General features: G+C 42.2%; 1 long non-coding RNA gene across 1 annotated transcript in view; it reads right to left on the reverse strand.

Annotated features, from left to right (window-relative positions):
• Positions 1 to 6,274: 6,274 nt before the first annotated feature.
• Positions 6,275 to 21,943, reverse strand: part of LOC130296623 (uncharacterized) — a 126,375-nt gene continuing 110,706 nt past the window's right edge. The window contains exon 4 of the long non-coding RNA XR_008849244.1: positions 6,275 to 6,782. This is a non-coding gene — a long non-coding RNA (uncharacterized LOC130296623). The remainder of the gene's footprint in view (positions 6,783 to 21,943) is intronic.

Consider the following 21,943-nt stretch of genomic DNA (forward strand, 5'->3'; position numbering starts at 1 on the left):
TCTTTAGCTGGATGTTACTGTAACACACAGACAGTTAAATCAAATTTAATATGGGGCAGGACTGACATACTCTTAACCCCTTAGGGACTCAGCTCATTGTCATCTTAAGGACTCGGCCCTTTTTTGCAATTCTGACCACTGTCACTTTATGCATTAATATCTCAAAAACGCTTTTATTCCGATTCCGAGAGAGTATTTTCGTGACATATTCTACTTTAACATACTGGTAAATTTTCGGCGCTACTTGCATCTTTTTTTGGTTAAAAATCCCCAAATTTCATCAAAATTTCGAAAATTTAGCATTTTTCTAAGTTTGAAACTTTCTGCTTGTAAGGAAAATAGACATTCCAAATAAATTATATATTGATTCACAAATACAATATGTCTACTTTATGTTGGCATCATAAAGTTGACATGTTTTTACTTTTTGAAGACATTAGAGGGCTTCAAAGTTTAGCAGCAATATTAAAAATTTTCACGAAAAATTAAGTCTGAATTTTTCAGGGACCAGTTAAGTATGAAGTGGATTTGAGGGGCTTTTCTGTGAGAAATACCCCATAAATGACCACAAACTGCACCCCTCAAAGCATTCAAAATGACATTCAGTAAGTGTGTTAACTCTTTGTGTTTCACAGGAATAGCAGCAAAGTGAAGGAGAAAATTCAAAATCAACATTTTTTTCACTCGCATGTTCTTGTAGAGCCATTTTTGAAATTTTAATGGGGTAAAAGGAGAGAAATCCCCCCCCCCCCCCCAAAAAGAAAAAATTGTAACCCAATTTCTCTCGAGTAAAGAAATACCTCATATGTAGATGTAAAGTGTTCGGCAGGTGCACTAGAGGGCTCAGAAGGGAGCGACAATGGGATTTTGGAGAGTGAATTTTGCTGAAATGGTTTTTGGGGGGCATGTTGCATTTAGGAAGCCCCTATGTTGCCAGAACAGCAAAAAAAAACAAAAAACACATGGCATACTATTTTGAAAACTACACCCCTCAAGAAACGTAACAAGGGGTACAGAGAGCCTTAACACCCCACAGGTGTTTGACGACTTTTCGTTTAAGTCAGATGTGTAAATGGAAAAGAAGTTTTTTTTTTCACAAAAATTCATTTTTTTCCCAAAATTTTACATTTTTACAAGGGGTAATAGGAGAAAATGCCCCCCAAAATGTGTAACCCCATTTCTTCTGAATATGGAAATACCCCATGTGTGGACGTAAAGTGCTCTGCTGGCGAACTACAATGCTCAGAATAGAAGGAGTCACATTTGGCTTTTGGAAAGCAAATTATGCTGAAATGGTTTTTGGGGGGCATGTCACATTTAGGAAGCCCCTATGGTGCCAGAACAGCAAAAAAATCCACATGGCATACTATTTTGGAGGCTTTACCCCTCAAGGAAGGTAACAAGGGGTACAGTGAGCCTTAACACCCCACAGGTGTTTGACGACTTTTCGTAAGTCAGATGTGTAGATGGAAATTTATTTTCTTTTCACTAAAATGCATTTTTTTCCCCAAATTTTACATTTTTACAAGGGGTAATAGGAGAAAATGCCCTCCAAAATTTGTAACCCCATTTCTTCTGAGTAAGGAAATACCCCATATGTGGATGTAAAGTGCTCTGCGGGAGAACTACAATGCTCAGAAGAGAAGGAGCACCATTGAGCTCTTGGAGAGAGGTTTTTGGAATGGAAGTCGGGGGCCTTGTGCATTTACAAAGCCCCCATGTTGCCACAACAGTGGACCACCCCCCACATGTGACCCCATTTTGGAAACTACACCCCTCACAGAATTGAATAAGGGGTGCAGTGAGTATTTACACCCCACTGGTGTTTGATAGATCTTTGGAACAGTGGGCTGTGCAAATGAAAAATTACATTTTTCATTTTTCACAGACCACTGTTCCGAAAATCTATCAGACACCTGTGGGGTGTAAATGCTCACTGTACCTCTTATTACATTACGTGAGGGGTACAGTTTCCAAAATGGGGGCACATGTGGGGGGGTCCATTGTTCTGGCACCATGGGGGCTTTGTAAAACACGTGGCCTTCAATTCCGGTCAAATTTTCTCTCCAAAGTTCACCCGCAGAGCACTTTAAATACACATATGGGGTATGTTCTTGCTTTTTTTTCCTATTTTCCCTTGTAAAAAAAAAAAAAAAGAATTTTGTAAACACCAGTATTTTAGTGAAAATGTTTTTTTTTTTTTTTCATTTTCCCATCCAACTTTAACAAAAATCGTCAAACACCTGTGGGGTGTTAAGGCTCACTATACCACTTGTTACGTTCCGTGAGGGGTGTAGTTTCCAAAATGAGATCACATGTGGGTATTCATTTTTTTGCGTTTATGTCAGAACCGTTGTAAAATCAGCCACCCCTGTGCAAATCACCAATTTAGGCCTCAAATTTACATAGTGCGCTCTCACTCCTGAGCCCTGTTATGCTCCCGCAGAGCATTTTACGCCCCCCACAAATGGGGTATTTGGGGTAAACTAAGTTACAAATTTTGGGGGTCTTTTATTTCCTTTTACCTCTGGTGAAAATGAAAAGTATGGGGCAACACCAGCATGTTAGTGTAAAAAAAAATTTTTTTTTTTACAATAACATGCAAGTGTAGACCCCAACTTTACCTTTTCATAAGGAGTAAAAGGAGAAAAAGACCCCCAAATTTGTTAGGCAATTTCTCCTGAGTACGAAAATACCCCATATGGTGCACTAAACTGTTGCCTTAAAATACGACAGGGCTCTGAAGTGAGAGAGCGGCATGCGCATTTGAGGCCTAAATTAGGGATTTGCATAGGGACGGACCCGGATGCAAGAATTACACTTGCCTCCGATACCAAAATTACCCTACGGCAGTGTTTCCTAAACAGGGTGCCTCCAGCTGTTGCAAAACTCCCAGCATGCCTGGACAGTCAATGGCTGTCCGGCAAAACTGGGAGTTGTTGTTTTGCAACAGCTGGAGGCTCCGTTTTGAAAACAGTGCCGTACCAGACGTTTCTTATTTTCATTTGGGGGGAGGGGGGGGTTACTGTGTAGGGGTATGTGTATATGTAGTGTTTAACTTTTTATTTTGTACAGTGTAGTGTTTTAGGGTACATTCAGACGGTGAGGGTTTATAGCGAGTTTTCCGCTGGGAGTTTGAGCAGCAGTGGAAAATTTGCTGCATCTCAAACTTGCAGTGAGTAACTTCAAATGGGGGGGGGCAGACCTCCAGCTGTTGCAAAACTACAACTCATGCCCTTTGGTTGCCCTTGCATCCTGGGGGTTGGTTGTAGTTATGCAACAGCAGAAGGCACACGGGTTGCAAAACTGGGAGTTTGTAACTTAACTCAGTGTTTAACAACCAGTGTGCCTCCAGCTGTTGCAAAACTACAACTCCCATCATGTACGATCTATCAGTGCATGCTGGGAGTTGTGGTTTGCAACAGCTGGAGGCACACTGGTTGCGAAATACTGAGTTAGGTAACAAATGCTGTGTTTCGCAACCAGTGTGCCTTCAGCTGTTGCAAAAGTGCAACTCTCAACATGCACTTACAACCGAAGGGCATGATGGGAGTTGTTGTTATGCAACAGCAGAAGGCACAATTACAACTCACAGCATGCCCTTTGGCTTTCCGTGCATGCTGGTGGTTGTAGTTATGCAACAGCTGGAGGCACAAAAATGTGCCTCCAGCTGTTGCATAACTACAACCCCCAGCATGCACAAACTACCAAAGGGCATGCTGTGAGTTGTAATTGTGCCTTCTGCTGTTTCAAAACAACAACTCCCATCATGCCCTTGTGTGCATGCTGGGAGTTGTTGCTAAGCAACAGCAGGAGGCCAGCCTTACCTTCTGCTGCTGGGCTCTGATCTGCCTGCTGTCACCGACTCCACCCCTGGGGCCCTGGATCTGGGGCCCCCCGCCTCAGGACACACTCCCAGCACCCGCTCTCGCCCTCCGGAACAGGGGCGGAGCGGGTGTCGTTAGGGACACTCCCACAGCAGGCATCCTGATTCGTTGGCCGGTAACGGCCGACGAATCAGGACGATCGTGAGGTGGCACCAGTGCCACCTCACTCCTGCTGCTATCGGACGGCACCTATCATCCTTTTTTTCACCTGGGACCCGATTGACCCGGAGTTGCTGCAAATTGCCGATCTGAATTGATCTGAATCGCCAACATGTGGGGGTCTCAGGACCCCCCCAGGTGTTGTCACAGGATGCTTGCTGAATTATTTCAGCAGGCATCCCGGTCCGGTCCCCACCCAGCAAGCAACAGGGACCGGAAATACTCAGGGCGTACCATTTTCTTTTTTTACATTTTGTTTTATATTCAAAGCACTGCAAAACAGCAAAGCAATGGTTACTCATCCATCAGATCCAATTGGTGATTCCCTGTACAAACGCAGATCGGCACCATGGATACTCTTGAGAAGCACACGACATGTGACTGCCGCAGCCAATCAGTCCCCTCACTGGTTTCGCTCCATACTCCTTGCTCCTGTCACGGCTCCTGTCACTGAGGATCCTATTGCTTTGTTGTTTTGCATGATTTTGGACATTAGTTTTTAAAAGCTGGAGAACTCCTTTAATGTCATTATTTACCGTCCAAAGACTTAGAGATGAGCTGGGCCACATTTATTTAAAAAAAAAAAAGACACACACACAGATATGTTTTTGTTTATACTTATTTTCAGCAAAGTAAACTACACACCGCAAACCAGAGGCTGTCGGCCATGTTGTGCTCAGATCTGTATATATGAGCTGCTCTGTATAATCTTCTTCTGTATACCCTGGTATGTTCTTAGATGAGATGAGGGAGTGTCCGTCTGGGCCGGGGGCAGTGCAGCCAATCTAATACCAGATACCAGGGGGGGGGGGGCACTGACTGATCTCACACGTCACCGGTACTAGAGATGAGCGAATTTACAAACTTCTCGGCTCGGCAGTTGATGACTTATCCTACATAAATTAGTTCAGCTTTCAGGTGCTCCGGTGGGCTGGAAAAGGTGAATACAGTCCTAGGAGAGAGTTTACTAGGACTGTATCCACCTTTTCCAGCCCACGCGAGCACCTGAAAGCTGAACTAATTTATGCAGGATAAGCCATCAACTGCCGAGCCGAGAAGTTTGTGACGAATCAAATTTACTGTAAATTCGCTCATCTCTAACCGGCACTTGTAGACACATGGGAGTCTGTCTGGGCATGCTGAAAGTTGTAGTTTTGCAACAGCTGGAGTCACCCTGGTTAGGAAACCCTGCATAGACAAACAGAATGCATAATGCAGCACTACTTAACCAATTAACAGTGTGCCAGCGTCCCAGATCTGATCACACTCCACGTAACTAAGTACACAATGGCGCAGTACTCCGGATAAAGTAGAAATCGTAGCGTGGTTTATTCAACTTGTGTCACAGCCACAACATATCATTTCTTCATAAGGCTATGTTCACATGGTGGAGTCTCCGCAATCCTGCAGAAATTCCGTTCAGCAAAGCTTGTTGAATGGAATTGTAGCTGAATTTCTGTGTTTTCGGAACACAGAATTTCGCTGAAATTCAAGCCCCGTTGATTTCAATGGGAGTCCGCTGCAGAAGACTGGTCTTAAATTTATGCGGAAAGCAGAATTTACACAGTCCGAATGGGACTGCAGAATCCCATTTAAATCAATAGACAGTAAATTACGGCAGAATGTCAGGCGGCATTCTGCATGGAAATTCGGCCGTGTGCACATACCCTTAGAATCCTTTTTCTGCTTGAACGACATAAAACACAAAGCGCTTCCTTGTGCGGGATCACCGGGAGAAGGTCTGAGACTTGAATAGTGGATCCGCTCACCTGGTAGGGTTGTGCAGAATCCACAACACTTACAATAGCGCGGATGTAGTTAGCTGCTGCGGCTTCCAAAAGCTGAGAGACTCGGCGTAATGGATCAATGGAGCACGAGTAGAAGACTGGAAGCTGGAGTCGCGCTGCTAGATGGTCAGAGTGCACATGGCAATAAGACGTGGTCGAAATATAGGTATGTATTCATTTATTACATGCGACGCGTTTCTGGGAAGAACCCTTTCATCAGGCATCCAGATGCCTGATGAAAGGGTTCTTCCCAGAAACGCGTCGCATGTAATAAATGAATACATACCTATATTTTGACCACGTCTTATTGCCATGTGCACTCTGACCATCTAGCAGCGCGACTCCAGCTTCCCGTCTTCTACTAGTGCTCCATTTATCTGCTGGAAACGTTGCCGCTGTGACATGAGTTGAATAAACCACGCTTTGGTTTCTACTTTATTCTGCGCCATTGTTTACCCCCTGATTAGGGCATAGCTACAAAATTTTAGAAAAAGTTTCTAAAGCAAAAGTGGCAATTGAAAAGTCTCTAAAGAGCAACTGTGACAAATTGTGGAGGCAAATCAAATCACAAAAACGGGGTAAAACCAACATTACATATCCACCGTAGTCTACATACAATGATAGCGTGCCCCCATTGTGTTTTATTAGTCCAAGGCCAGTGTCGTCATTGTATGATGAACCATTGTGCAGCTTTCTAGTGATCTTGGCATTTTGATTCCTCATTGTTGTCAAGATCTCTGCTTGTTGTCAGCAACAATCTTATTTCTAGCCAGAGACAGACCAAATGCTCTCACAGCTGAGGGGTTGTTGCAATTGTCTCCTGTCTGAGAATTCCTCTGTGAGCTAAACACATTATCATCAGAAATGTTTTTGTTACAATGTATCAGTGCTGTATCACTCTGACATCCAGGCTTTTTATATCCGTGAGAATTGTCTTTGCCGGATACAACTGAAACAAAGAATTGTGAGGCATATTAGATCTGTGTAGGTTGAGGTATTTAAAAAACACAAAACATGTATAAAAAAAAAGACAACTATAAGTCTGGAAGACCTCTCTAAAGAATATCAATCCTTTTACAAAACATATGACATGTTAGATCACCAAGGGTCTGGGGGCTGAGACCCCCACCGATCGCTACAGTGAAAGGGCAGAACAATTCAGTACTCTTCACACTGAGGGCCTCCAGCTGTTGCAAAACTACAACTGCCAGCATAGTAACATAGTTCGTAAGGTTGAAAAAAGACCAGAGTCCATCAAGTTCAACCTATATCCCTAATGAGTCCCTTCTGAGTTGATCCAAGGGAAAGCAAGAAACCCTCATACTAGAGGTAAAAATTCCTTCCCGACTCCAAATATGGCATCAGAATAAATCCCTGGATCAACGTTCTGTCCCTATAAATCTCGTATCCACAACCAGCGATGTTATTATTCTCTAAAAATGCATCCAGACCCCTTTTGAACTCTATTACAGAGTTCACCATGACCACCTCCTCAGGCAGAGAATTCCACAGTCTCACTGCTCTTACAGTAAAGAACCCCATCTGTGCTGGTGTAGAAACCTTCTTTCCTCTAGACGTAGAGGATGCCCCCTTGTTATAGATACAGTCCTGGGTATAAAGAGATCATGGGAGAGATCTCTGTACTGTCCCCTGATATATTTATACATAGTTATTAGGTCTCCCCTAAGCCTTCTTTTTTCTAAACTAAATAACCCTAATTCTGATAATCTTTCTGAGTACTGTAGTCCTCCCATTCCCTGTATTACCCTGGTTGCCCGTCTTTGAACCCTCTCCAGCTCCACTATATCTTTCTTGTACACTGGTGCCCAGTACTGTACACAGTATTCTATGTGTGGTCTGACTAGTGATTTGTACAGCGGTAGAATTATTTCCTTGTCGTGGGCATCTATGCCCCTATTGATGCACCCCATGATTTTATTTGCCTTGGCAGCAGCTGCCCGACACTGGTCACTACAGCTAAATTTACTATTACCTAAGACTCCTAAATCCTTTTCTATGTCAGTTGTCCCAAGTGTTCTCCCATTTAATACATAACCCCGTTCCAGATTTTTCTTCCCCATGTGCATTACCTTACATTTATCAGTGTTGAACCTCATCTGCCACTTCTCAGCCCAAACCCCCAAACTATCCAGATCCATTTGTAACAGTACCCTGTCCTCTATTGTGTTTACCGGTTTACAGAGTTTAGTATCATCTGCAAAGATTGTTACTTTACTATTCAACCCCTCTACAAGGTCATTAATAAATATATTAAATAGAACAGGACCCAAGACCCCTGTGGTCCCCACTAGTAACAGTCACCCAATCAGAATAAGTACCATTAATAACCACCCTCTGTTTCCTATCATTGAGCCAGTTACTTACCCACTTACACACATTCTCCCCCAGCCCCATCCTTCTCATTTTATGCACCAACCTTTTATGTTGCACCGTATCAATTGCTTTGGAAAAATCCAGGTATGCGACATCCAGCGATTCCCCCTGGCCCAGTCTTGAGCTCACCTCCTCATAAAAGCAGATCATGTTAGTTTGACAGGACTGATCCCTCATAAATCCATGCTGATATGGGGTCATACATTTATTTTTATCAAGATACTCCAAAATAGCATCTCTTAGAAAACCCTCAAACTATTTACATACAATGGAGATTAAACTAACAGGTCTATAATTCCCGGGGTCACCTTTTCATCCCTTTTTAAATATTGGTACCACATTCGCTATGAGCCAGTCCTGGGGAACAGTCCCTGTTACTATAGAGTCCATGAATATTAAAAATAGGGGTCTGTCTATTACAATACTTAATTCCTTTAGAACTCAGGGGTGAATGCCATCTGGACCTGGTGATTTGTCTATTTTGATTATTTGTAGGCGGCACTGTACTTCTTCCTGGGCTAGACAGGTGACCTGTACTGGGGAGTTTACCTTTTCTCACTGTATTTCACCTGGCATTTCATTTTCCTCGGTGAATACAGTGGAGAAGAATTTGTTTAATATATTTGCTTTTTCTCGATCCCCGTTTATAATTTCTTCCTCATCATTTTTTAAAGGGCCAACACTTTCATTTTTGACCTTTATGCTATTTATATAGTTAAAGAATATGCTGGGAGTTGAAGTTTTGCAGCAGCTGGAGGTCCACAGTTTGGAGACCACTGTTCTAGACAAGCAAATAATGGCAATCCAATACTGTAATACTGCTATATGTCCACCAGATGGCCCTCCGTGCATGTTCCTGATCAAAGTTGCTTTCTATACGTTTATGTTTTTTCATGTAACTCATGGGTAACATGAGTTTTTGTGATCAGATACGAGTGCAGGGAAGACAACCAGAACTGTCCACAATAAACAATCACATTTTTCAGTCCTATAAAACAAGACCCAAAATCTGAATATTTGCTTAAATTATGTAAAGTTGTTGTTTTGTTCTTAAAGGGGTACTTCGGTGGATTATTATTATTATTTTTTTTAAATCAATGGGTTACAGAAAGTTAAACAGATTTGTAAATTACTTCTATAAAAAAAAACTTTACCCTTCCAGTACTTATTAGCAGCTGTATTCTACAGAGGAAATTCTTTTCTTTTTCAATTTCTTTTTTGTGTTGTCACAGTGCTCTCTGCTGACACCTGATGCCCGTATCAGGAACTGTCCAGAGCAGGAGAAATTCCCCATAGCAAACCGTGCTGCAGTTGGCACCCACTCGTCACGGAGCGTCGGGGCTTACTCAGCTACTTATAGTTAATTTTCGCTGGATTTCTCCTTTAACTTATGTTCAATGTAATTATATTATGTGTCCACTAGATGTCACTCTTGCAATTCAGTTTACTGACCATATTTCTATGAGTGATTGTATGGGATTAGAAAGGCATGGCTGCCTTCTCTGCAAACACAACTCTACGCCAGTCATAGGTTGTGTGTTGTGTTCAGTCCTATTCACTTTAAAGGGGTATTCTGGTGCTGTAAATACAAAAATTATAATAATATAGTGCTGCGGCCATTAAAAATAGGGAAAAAAAACTCTACGTACCTAAGCCTGGTCCTGTTGCAGCTCCCTTTCTTCTTCTGGTCCGTTGCTGCTCATCTCTTCAGCCTGCTTCCAAGACGAGTACTCTGTCTGGGGTCTGCCCGCTTAGCCAATCACTGGCCCTGGAAGTGTCTGTCTCTGCCGGTGATTGGCCGAGCAGGCAGGTCTAGATAGACTGAAGGAAGAAGGATGGAAACTGCAGGGGTCGGGGTAGGTAAGTATAGTTTTTTTTTTCTATTTTACCACAGCACTTTATTATGTTTGTTTGTTTTTTTGTAGTTTTTTGTTGTTGTTTTTTTTTTTTACAAAACCCCTTTAGGAAGCCTATATGCAATGCACACAACCCATGGACAGGTGTGGCCTTGTTTTTGTAAGATAGCAGCCATGTCTATACTATACAACCCCTTTTACTATGTGAGTGTGGTATTTTTGAGCCATAAATGGGTTGTTCACATGTGTATACATGTTATGGTTCGTTAAGGGGTTAAGTGTGGTTTCAAACAGAATTTTCAGGTTCAGCGCAGTTTTTAGGGAGGTGTATTCCTGGTGGTTTTGTCACATTTTCTGTCATAAAAACAAGGGGGGGCATTCATCATTGTAGGTGTACGTGAAGCATTTTTCTACACCTTTTTTGTGTGTGCTGGTAATGTGTAGGAGAACCACATTTATGAAATGGTCGCAGAGGTTTGTTTTGCACCTTGGTCTGCAGTTTTTATCGGCACCATTTTTGTTTTGATGGGACTTTTTGATTGCTTTTTATTAATATTTTTATGGTATATGAAGTGATCAAAAATGCACAATTTTGGAATTTTGGTATTTTTTACATGTACACCATCGACCGTGCGGTTTAGCTACCTTTATATTTTGATAGTTCGGACATTTATGCAGGCGGCGGTACCACATATGATTATTTAAATTTTGTATTACATTATTATATTTAAAAAATGGGAAATGGGGGGTAATTCAAACCTTCATTAGGTGAGGGGCTTATTCACACTTAACTTTTTTTTTTTTTTACACTTTTTACAAAAATTTTTTATCCCCCTTAGGGTGCTATACCATGCAATCTTCTGATTGCATATACTGATCAATGCTATGCCATAGCATAGCATTAATCAGTGTTATCGGTGCTCTGCTGCTCCAGCCTGCATGGCAGGCTTGGAGCAATAGAACACCGATTGGACGGCAAGGAGCCGGGTAAGTGCCCTCTCGCCATCCTCTCAGCTGATCAGAACATCACGATTTCATCACGATAGTCCTGATCAGCTCCGCTCCTGAGATTCTTTCACTTTCGTTTTAGACGCCGTGATCAACTTTGATTGCGGTGTCTAACGGGTTAATGCCGGGCATCGGCCCGATCGGTGATGCCCGGCATTAACCCTGGTCCTGGTTGCTGATACCAGTCGGAACCTACGGGGTTTAAAGCATTCTTTGCTCTTGAGAATGCTTTAAACACCCGTAATGGGACTCAGGGAGACTTAAGGACTTGGGAACAGGGGCATACCTGTACGCCCTAAGTCCCCAAGTGGTTAAAGGAGATATATCAAGCTGAAAAACGTATCCCCTATCCAAAGGGGTTGGACAGCTGGGACCCCTGTAATCCCCTGCACAGAGCCCTGCCTCTTCCATTGAGCGGGGGGTGCTGACACGCCCCCTACATATACATTTTTATGGGGGAGCCATCTTTGGCTTTCCCATAGAGATATATGGAGGGGCGTGTCAGCCGCCACTTCGTGCACTGGTCGTGATACTATGTTCTCAGGAAAGCCGAGGCCCCATACAGGAAATCGCAGGGGGGTCCCAGCGGTCAACTTATCCTCTATCGTGCTGATAGGGGATAAGATTTTCAGCATGATATACTGTATCTCCTTTAAGCCTCTTGAGCATAGAGTTCACCAGAGCTTAAAGGGGTTATCCAGGAAAAAACTTTTTTATATATATCAACTGGCTCCAGAAAGTTAAACAGATTTGTAAATTACTTCTATTAAAAAAATCTTAATCCTTTCAGTACTTATGAGCTTCTGAAGTTAAGGTTGTTCTTTTCTGTCTAAGTGCTCTCTGATGACACGTGTCTCGGGAACCGCCCAGTTTAGAAGCAAATCCCCATAGCAAACCTCTTCTAAACTGGGCGGTTCCCGTGACACGTGTCATCAGAGAGCACGTAGACAGAAAAGAAAAAGCTTAACTTCAGAAGCTCATAAGTACTGAAAGGATTACGATTTTTTAATAGAAGTAATTTACAAATCTGTTTAACTTTCTGGAGCCAGTTGATATATATAAAAAAAAAGTTTTTCCTGGAATACCCCTTTAACAGGTTGCCACTAGAGTCCTCTTCTCCTCCTCCATGATGACATCACAGCGCTGGTGAATGTTAGAGACCTTGTGCTCCCCCACCTTCCATTTGAGGATGCCCCACAGATGCTCAATAGGGGTTAGGTCTGGAGAAATGCTTGGCCAGTCCATCACCTTTACCCTCAGCTTCTGTAGCAAGGTATAGGGGATAACAAGCTGATTGTCAGCCGCAAAAACTCCCCGCACATGCCAACACTCTATTCATTCTCTATAGGGCTTCCATATATTGCTCAGCATGGTTTCTTTTCATACGGGGACAGTTATCTTCGACCGGTTTGGACCCCCACTGATCAGCTTGTTATCCCCTATCCTGGGAATAGGGGACAATTTTAAGTGTTGGGAATATGTTCACATTTACTGTATGTGCAGCAGATTTGTTGCAGTGTTCAACTAATTATTTTTATTGATTGACATCATAAAATCTGAAGCGTATACTGTGTGTGTAGGTGTGAAGAAACCCTAAACATTATTAGAATAATCTGTTTCATAGACACACAAATTGGAGCAAATTTGCTGTTGTGGATTTTGTTGTGGAGATGTTGCAATAGTTTTGCTTCAGAAAATTCACAGCACTTCCGCTGCTTTTGGCCTTACCCCATTGGTGTTGTCCCATAATGACAGTCCCTTTTCACCTTAAAACATCATTTGAAGTCAATGGGAAATGATGAAGATGTCATCAGTTGGGGATCTGTGATCAATAGAATAAAGAGGCCTGGCGCCCATTTGAATATTGTGCCCCTTCATCCTCTGACTGTCCTCTAAATTCTCAGATTCACAAGGAAGAAAAGGAAAATTGATCCAGCAATGCGGTGAAGGTTTCAGTTTATATGAAGGCAAACAATAAAAGCAGCAGTACACACCTATGTGCACAGGGAAAGGACGTCCGGACGCGTCTCGAACAGAAACCTGCACTTTACCTTGTGATCTGTGATAAAGAGCAGGTTTCTGCTCGAAACGCGTCCAGACGTCCTTTCCCTGTGCACATGGGTGTGTACTGCTGCTTTTATTGTTTGCCTACAAATAAACTGAAACCTTCACCGCATTGCTGGATCAATTTTCCTTTTCTTCTGAGTTCACACACGGTGGAGTTCACACAAGGGGACTTAAGGAGGTGAGCTGAGCATACATCTTTACTTCAGTTTCACAAGGGTATGATGGGAGTTGTAGTTTTGCAACAGCTGCAATGCTACAGGTTGGAGACCACTGTTTTAGTGTAAAAGTGACAAGGTCAAACTACTTCTAAATGCTTTCTTAATGGAGGAGGAAACAGGATGCATGGGGTCTCATTCTGATGCACTTTGTATTTTCCCATTTTAAGACTATGGGATTGAAGCTTTAAAGGGTTAACTGTGTTGTGGAGGAGGGGGGGGGGGGGTCCTGCTGCCTCCTTCCCTCTTCTCCACAGTTTCTGGCAGCTTTGGGTGGGGTCCCTAATGAGGAAACCGCACCTCCAGCGGAGTCAGGCGGCTCCCAGACTGAATCCCAAAGAGACCCTGCCAGCGCCTGAAACACCCCCCACTCGCAGCCCCCCCTATGCCTAGACCCAAGAGGAGGGGGTACCAGAGACCCAACCAGATGAATATCACATCTATAATATTTATTATAAGGCTCTGCAGACAGTATTACACATAATAGGCTTAGATACAACGGCTCTGCAGACAGGATCACATGTGACTGGCTTAGTTACAATACAGTATCGCACATCATAAGCTTAGATACACTGGCCTAGGAGACAATATCACACATTCTAGGCTTAGCTACACTGTCTCAGAAAACATTATCACACATGATAGACTTAGGTACAGCAGACAGTGTCCACATGTGATAGGTTAGGTTAGCACTGACTCCGGACACTTAGATACAGCAGACAGCATCAAATATGAAAAACTTGGATACAACGACTTTGCAGACAGTGTTACATATGATAGCCTTTGGTACACTGGGTCAGTAAACAGTATCAAATATGAGAGGCTTAGATACATCATACAGTAGTACATATGATAAGTTTAGATACACTGGCTCAGTAGAGGTTAACACACATAAGAGGTTTTAATACAACTGACATTAATATACATTGAGATTTAGACACAGCAGATGACATTTCACATAATAGGCTTTAGATTCTATTACATATTGTAAGCAGAATGCCCAGCAGCACAAAGTATTTCAGAAGTGGAATATGCTTCTTCTGTAATGTTCAATGTCAACAGTTTTGATCAGCGCTTGCAGCAATCTCCATCCTGCGACACTGTACGGCTCCATAGACCTAGAATGGGACCATCCAGTGAGGCAGGACAGAGATTGCTGGAGCCCTTGCGCTACCACATGCTTCTCCCCACATGTAATGTGACCATAAAGAAATACAGTCATGGCCATAAATGTTGGCACCCCTGAAATTTTTTAAGAAAATGAAGTATTTCTCACAGAAAAGGATTGCAGTAACACATATTTTGCTATACACATGTTTATTCCCTTTGTGTGTATTGGAACTAAACCAAAAAAGGGAGGGGAAAAAACTAATTAGACATAATGTCACACCAAACTCCAAAAATTGTCTGGACAAAATGATTGGCACCCCTTCAAAATTGTGGAAAAATAAGATTGTGTCAAGCATATGATGCTCCTTTATACTCACCTGGGGCAAGGAACAGGTGTGGGCAATATAAAAATTACACCTGAAAGCAGATAAAAAGGAGAGAAGTTCACTTAGTCTTTGCATTGTGTGTCTGTGTGTGCCACACTAAGCATGGACAACATAAAGAGGAGAAGAGAACTGTCTGAGTACTTGAGAACCAAAATTGTGGAAAAATATCAACAATCTCAAGGTTGCAAGTCCATCTCCAGAGATCTAGATTTGCCTTTGTCCATCAAGAAGTTTGCAACCCATGGCACTGTAGCTAATCTCCCTGGGCATGGGCGGAAGAGAAACATCGATGAAAGGTGTCAACGCAGGATAGTCCAGATGGTGGATAAGCAGCCCCAAACAAGTTCCAAAGATATTCAAGCTGTCATGCAGGTTCAGGGAGCATCAGTGTCAGTGCGAACTATCCGTCAACATTTAAATGAAATGAAGCACTATGGCAGGAGACCCAGGAGGACCCCACTGCTGACACAGAGACATAAAAAAGTAAGACTACATTTTGCCAAAATGAACTTGAGTAAGCCAAAATCCTTCTGGGAAAACATCTTGAGAACAGATGAGACCAAGATAGAGCTTTTTTGTAAAACACATCATTCTACTCATTACTGAAAACAGAATGAGGCCTACTAAGAAAAGAACACAGTACCTACAGTGAAATATGGTGGAGGGTCAAAGATGTTTTGGGGTTATTTCGCTGCTTTTAGCACTGGGTGCCTTGAATGTGTACAAGGCATCATGAAATCTGAGGATTACCAATGGATTTTGGGTCGCACTGTACAGCCCAGTGTCAGAAAGCTGGGTTTGTGTCAGAGATCTTGGGTCTTCCAGAAGGACAGTGACCCCAAACATACATCATAAAGCACCCAGAAATGGATGGCAACAAAGCGCTGGAGAGTTCTGAAGTGGCCAGCAATGAGTCCAGATCTAAATCCCATTGAACACCTGTGGAGAGATCTTAAAATTGCTTTTGGGAAAAGGCACCCTTCCAATAAGAGAGACCTGGAGCCGTTTGCAAAGGAAGAGTGGTCCTACATTCCGGCTGAGAGGTGTAAGAAGCTTATTGATGGTTATAGGAAGTGACTGATTTCAGTTATTTTTTCCAAAGGTTGTGCAACCAAATATTAAGTTAAGGGTGCCAATAATTTTGTCGAGCCCATTTTTGGAGTTTGGTGTGACATTATGTCCAATTAGCTTTTTTTCCTCCCTTTTTTGGTTTAGTTCCAATAAACACAAAGGGAATAAACATGTGTATAGCAAAACATGTGTTAGGCTGCATTCTCACCTCGTTTTTACATTAAGAGTGCCGGATCCGGCTGGGGGAGGGGCAAACCAGGCACTTAAGTACCCCAGCCGGACCAGCGCTGAAATCCATTTACTTTAATGAGCCGGTGACTACGGTCAGGTAATTTTTGACCCGTATCCGGTTTTGTAACCGGACCTAAGACCATAGTATACTACGGTTTTAGGTCCGGTCAGGAAACCACATATGAATAGTCCTGGCGGGCTTGAGTAGCGAAGCGGCCTTAGGGCCAAATGCAGTCCTGAGGCATTGTAACCCAACGTCCATTTCCAGGCTGTTGTTTTAGACAAGAACTGAGTGCAATAAAGTATTTGTATAAATGTCCATACATGCTCTGGTAGATTTTCTGCATTTAATGGAGGATAACAATGTACCTATGACTATTGTACAACATGACTTATGGACTATGACTATATATACTATGATAGTTGACTATGCATATTTGACATTTAACTATGCATGACAATACTTTATACAAGACTAGACATGACACTGGCGGATTGGGTTGCCAGAGGCTCTCTGCCCAATGCCTTGGCTACTGGGGTCCCTTGGCATTACACACTTCTCCCCAGAACACTAGTTATATTTAATGCTAGACATTTTTCTTATGCTAGACATTTTTGTATATAACATTTGACATTCTGTTACCTTTGACTTTTATTATGTGCTTTTGTAAGTATCAACAACCTTTAGGGGTCGCCCCCCAAGGGGTTAACCCTAAACTAGAAACCCCCCTTAAAACTAAATTTTATTGGATCATTTAAAATAAATATGAGCTCCGGTGTTGTGATTAAAAACACAGCTAGTAGTTGCTTGGATAGCATATAAGCGTCCTATAACTTCGTTTGTAATGGTATTGTGCTATACTAACACTAATCTATGGATGCCACTATATAGACAGAAAAGCACTGATAGCTGCTAATTAAAATGTGAATAGCCCTCCGCTTCCCAACGTTTCGTTGGATAAACCAACTTTATCAAGGTACAGAGGCTAATGGCCGTTCGTTTGGTCCGCTCTCCCTTTTATACCCTCTGTTGGTGATGTCAAAACCGTTGCATCATTATGCGCCGATTAATCAGCCTATCTGAGCACAAGTGACGTGACTGACCAATCCGGTCTTGTCACGTCATGATGTTTTGGTCTCTTCCCAACCAATCAGTATTCTTCATGCCCTGTCACTCACATTACGTATATATGATGCGCGACGCATGTCTCCGCACTTAGTAATGTTCTAACACAGTTGAGAACAACTGCGCATGTCCGTTCTGCGATGTTCTGCCGTTCGCGCATGTCTTCGCACTTAGAGATAATCAATCGCAGTTACGAGTAACTGCGCATGTCCATTCCACGGCGATCCAACGTTCGCGCATGTCAGTGGACTTAAATTTATTGTGAGATATTATAGGAGACTGCGCCTGCGTCCAGCTCAAGATGTTCCTATGGTGGATTGTATACAAGTCTGCGGTCTCAATTAAAACACAGCTATGATGGTAGTTGTGAACTACATATTAGTTGTACTCTTTAACCTGCTAATACCTTGCATATACTAAGTATATAAGCCCATTATATCACCGCAAACAGTGAATTCAATAAATACAACATTTATTTGTGGGGTTCATTATTTCAATGTTTAGGAACTTTTATTATTCTAATGCATATATTTGTAGGATACATTATTTTGATATTTATGAACTTTTCTTATTCTGATGAATATTATTCTATATGTGTAAACTTGGTAGTGACAGGGGCCATCGTGGCGAAGGGTAATGGTGATAGATTCTGGATTGAAGTATATAGATATAGATGGTAAGTATTGATGTTATTAGATATAACCTGATACTTCATGTACAGTGAATATTAGTAATGTTAGAGGACGTCATATATAACTAAACTGAATCATACATCCAATATTATTCTATATGTGTAAACTTGGTAGTGACAGGGGCCATCGTGGCGAAGGGTAATGGTGATAGATTCTGGATTGAAGTATATAGATATAGATGGTAAGTATTGATGTTATTAGATATAACCTGATACTTCATGTACAGTGAATATTAGTAATGTTAGAGGACGTCATATATAACTAAACTGAATCATACATCCAATGTCCATGATAGTACATGGTGCCCAAGGAGTCTCTGTATATACATAATATTCCCATTGGTAAGTATATGTAGGATGTATTAAAATCGTTGTTAGACTTTTTTTGAACCCTAAATCCAGAATGTGATGGGGGAAGAGAGTCAAATTTTGATACTGGTTGATATCGTATAATCTTTCTGTTAGACAACACAGAGTGTAAGGGAGAGGGTTAATTATCCAGTGCTCAATTTTCTAATGCTATTTAATTTCTGAATAGTAATAAATCATAATATTATTAATTCTCCAAGAACGCTGTAAAAGAGAAGCCTTCATTTAATCCATCTGGGCTTCTTGTTCTCAACCTGTATATCCAGAGGCCAAGTGGATATACAGGTTGAGAACAAGAAGCCCAGATGGATTAAATGAAGGCTTCTCTTTTACAGCGTTCTTGGAGAATTAATAATATTATGATTTATTACTATTCAGAAATTAAATAGCATTAGAAAATTGAGCACTGGATAATTAACCCTCTCCCTTACACTCTGTGTTGTCTAACAGAAAGATTATACGATATCAACCAGTATCAAAATTTGACTCTCTTCCCCCATCACATTCTGGATTTAGGGTTCAAAAAAAGTCTAACAACGATTTTAATACATCCTACATATACTTACCAATGGGAATATTATGTATATACAGAGACTCCTTGGGCACCATGTACTATCATGGACATTGGATGTATGATTCAGTTTAGTTATATATGACGTCCTCTAACATTACTAATATTCACTGTACATGAAGTATCAGGTTATATCTAATAACATCAATACTTACCATCTATATCTATATACTTCAATCCAGAATCTATCACCATTACCCTTCGCCACGATGGCCCCTGTCACTACCAAGTTTACACATATAGAATAATATTCATCAGAATAAGAAAAGTTCATAAATATCAAAATAATGTATCCTACAAATATATGCATTAGAATAATAAAAGTTCCTAAACATTGAAATAATGAACCCCACAAATAAATGTTGTATTTATTGAATTCACTGTTTGCGGTGATATAATGGGCTTATATACTTAGTATATGCAAGGTATTAGCAGGTTAAAGAGTACAACTAATATGTAGTTCACAACTACCATCATAGCTGTGTTTTAATTGAGACCGCAGACTTGTATACAATCCACCATAGGAACATCTTGAGCTGGACGCAGGCGCAGTCTCCTATAATATCTCACAATAAATTTAAGTCCACTGACATGCGCGAACGTTGGATCGCCGTGGAATGGACATGCGCAGTTACTCGTAACTGCGATTGATTATCTCTAAGTGCGAAGACATGCGCGAACGGCAGAACATCGCAGAACGGACATGCGCAGTTGTTCTCAACTGTGTTAGAACATTACTAAGTGCGGAGACATGCGTCGCGCATCATATATACGTAATGTGAGTGACAGGGCATGAAGAATACTGATTGGTTGGGAAGAGACCAAAACATCATGACGTGACAAGACCGGATTGGTCAGTCACGTCACTTGTGCTCAGATAGGCTGATTAATCGGCGCATAATGATGCAACGGTTTTGACATCACCAACAGAGGGTATAAAAGGGAGAGCGGACCAAACGAACGGCCATTAGCCTCTGTACCTTGATAAAGTTGGTTTATCCAACGAAACGTCGGGAAGCGGAGGGCTATTCACATTTTAATTAGCAGCTATCAGTGCTTTTCTGTCTATATAGTGGCATCCATAGATTAGTGTTAGTATAGCACAATACCATTACAAACGAAGTTATAGGACGCTTATATGCTATCCAAGCAACTACTAGCTGTGTTTTTAATCACAACACCGGAGCTCATATTTATTTTAAATGATCCAATAAAATTTAGTTTTAAGGGGGGTTTCTAGTTTAGGGTTAACCCCTTGGGGGGCGACCCCTAAAGGTTGTTGTTACATAATTTGCCCTGGAATCCCTGGGGAATTTTGTTGTTGTGTTTGTAAGTATCAGGCCAGTAAAGCATCCTGAGCACAAAGACACAAGAAATATCACATTTGACATTAGTGACATATGACATTTGTGTGGACTGTGTGATTGTGAGTGTTACAGTCCTACTGTACATGACTTTTATGTGTACATTTGTGTACTGGTGACTATGTGTAGTACACGACTTTACTGTTTACGGTACATGATGTTGGTGATGGGGTGACATGTTGCTTCTCCCGATTGGTTCAGAACAACCCCAGAAAGAAAACTTCATCAGAAACTTCATCAGAAAAAATACTGTACACTATGACTTTTTGTGTACAACAACTTATATCCATTTTATTAGACCATAAACCTTTCAGTACAAGACCGTAACCCTTTGTTTTTTTTTCTTGTACATAGTAGTAACAAAAATATATTACTTTGGAATATTTACACGACTGTCCATGTTTTGCTCAGCAGTCCACCTACACTATAGAGTTCATTAGCTAAGAACTCAGGTCAATTCTCCTGTACCCAAGGAGTCTCTCGGTCAAAGTAGGGGAACATTTACGAGATTGGTTACTGCAAAAACTTTTCTTGACGAGTCCGTCAGGTACGATGCTCAAACGTTACTGTAGAACCTGAAACAACAAAAGTTTATGCTTGCACACACAAATCAATTAGTCATACGACCAAGTCTGGTGAATTTACTGTACACAAGTTACTTTGTCAATTTTCTTTCCCAGCCTCGCCTGTTGGATTGGGCCCTAGGTTGGCATATGAATCTAGGGTTGCAAGACTGGGCACCCCACATGGGATCAACATGAGTGTTTCATGAAACATGGGACTGACGGGAGTCAGTGATAATCGGACTGACAGTGACTACCATTTGCACTGCAGCAGCTTGCGCCACTGGGGGCTGACTTGTTGGTGCCTGCTGATCCGGCCAAACCTCTGTAACTGCTGGAGTAGGCTGAGGCACTTTGTAGGTACCCGCTGGTTAGGCCACTCCTCCTCGACAGCAGGAGTAGGCCTGGGTACTTCTGTTGGTGCCCGATGATCAGGCCAAACCTCCTCGCCCCTAGGAGTAGGCCTGGGCAAATCTGTAAAGGAGCTTTGACGTAGATACTTGGGATTCATAGCGGGTGGATCTGGATACTCCTCCTGGACAACTGCTCCCTTGACACTTGGAGGTAGAAGGCCAAAGGGATCTGTGTCCTAATCTTCAGAGGGGAAATAGGCAAAAGAAATCTGTGTAGGATTCTTAGGCCTGGTGACAGCTGCGGCCCATTCCCCTCACAGGCTCTGTACAGGGGTATGTTCCACAATCTCCCCTCTCTTGAGAGAATGCATTTCTGGGGGGATATAGTCCCTCTGCACTGCCCTCCTGCTCACTAGGAAGATGCCCCCGTGGTGACAGTCCATAAGGGTGCCAAACCCCTTCACTTTGTTGAACTTGACTACAATGGCGCGACAGTGTTCCAGGGGTGGTTCATCCTCTTCAGGTGGGCATCATCGGCCCCGATGGAAAGCTTGTCAGGCGAACTGATAACTCCTGGAACACCTTCGCCGCGCAATCAGCCGATCCTCCGGTTCCATCTCGGGACTCTCAGCACACGTGGATTGCTGCGACTCCGCCATCTTCTCACTCCTTGCCAGCACTTCCGGTGAACTGAAGAGGTCAGGCTCTGCGTCGCTTCTTATACTGGTCTCCGAC

The sequence above is a fragment of the Hyla sarda genome, chromosome 12 (genome assembly GCF_029499605.1).
Source record: "Hyla sarda isolate aHylSar1 chromosome 12, aHylSar1.hap1, whole genome shotgun sequence".
Classification (NCBI taxonomy): domain Eukaryota; kingdom Metazoa; phylum Chordata; class Amphibia; order Anura; family Hylidae; genus Hyla; species Hyla sarda.